We start from the raw sequence: 423 nt of genomic DNA on the forward strand, positions 1-423 counted from the left end.
GGGGGTGTGGGGGGTTGTGAATGTGTTTTGCCAAACTGGAAACTTTGGGGGCGCGAGCGTTACTTTTTGCCCCACGAAGTTGGGGGCGGCTTTTTTTTTTTTTCTTTTACCGCCCCGGGTTCTCCCTTTTTATTTGCTGGCCGGCAAATTTGTCGAAGTGCTGTTTTACGCGCACCCGGGAACTTTCATTTTCCCGAACGAAACCCCCCTTAAAAGTTTTATAAATTTAAAAAGCGGGAAACCATACTAGGCTGTGCCATAAATGGCAGCCCTTTTTCATTTAGGCCGAAACAATTTAAAAATTTAAGTATATCATAAAAAAAACGAACATAATGAAAACAAATAGTCGCAACGCCCGAACCGGGCCCTTTCGGGGCCCAAACTGAAAATTTAACTGCGCAGGTTAGGGGTATGGGGCGGGGG

Source organism: Penaeus monodon, chromosome 30 (assembly GCF_015228065.2).
Source record: "Penaeus monodon isolate SGIC_2016 chromosome 30, NSTDA_Pmon_1, whole genome shotgun sequence".
Lineage (NCBI taxonomy): Eukaryota > Metazoa > Arthropoda > Malacostraca > Decapoda > Penaeidae > Penaeus > Penaeus monodon.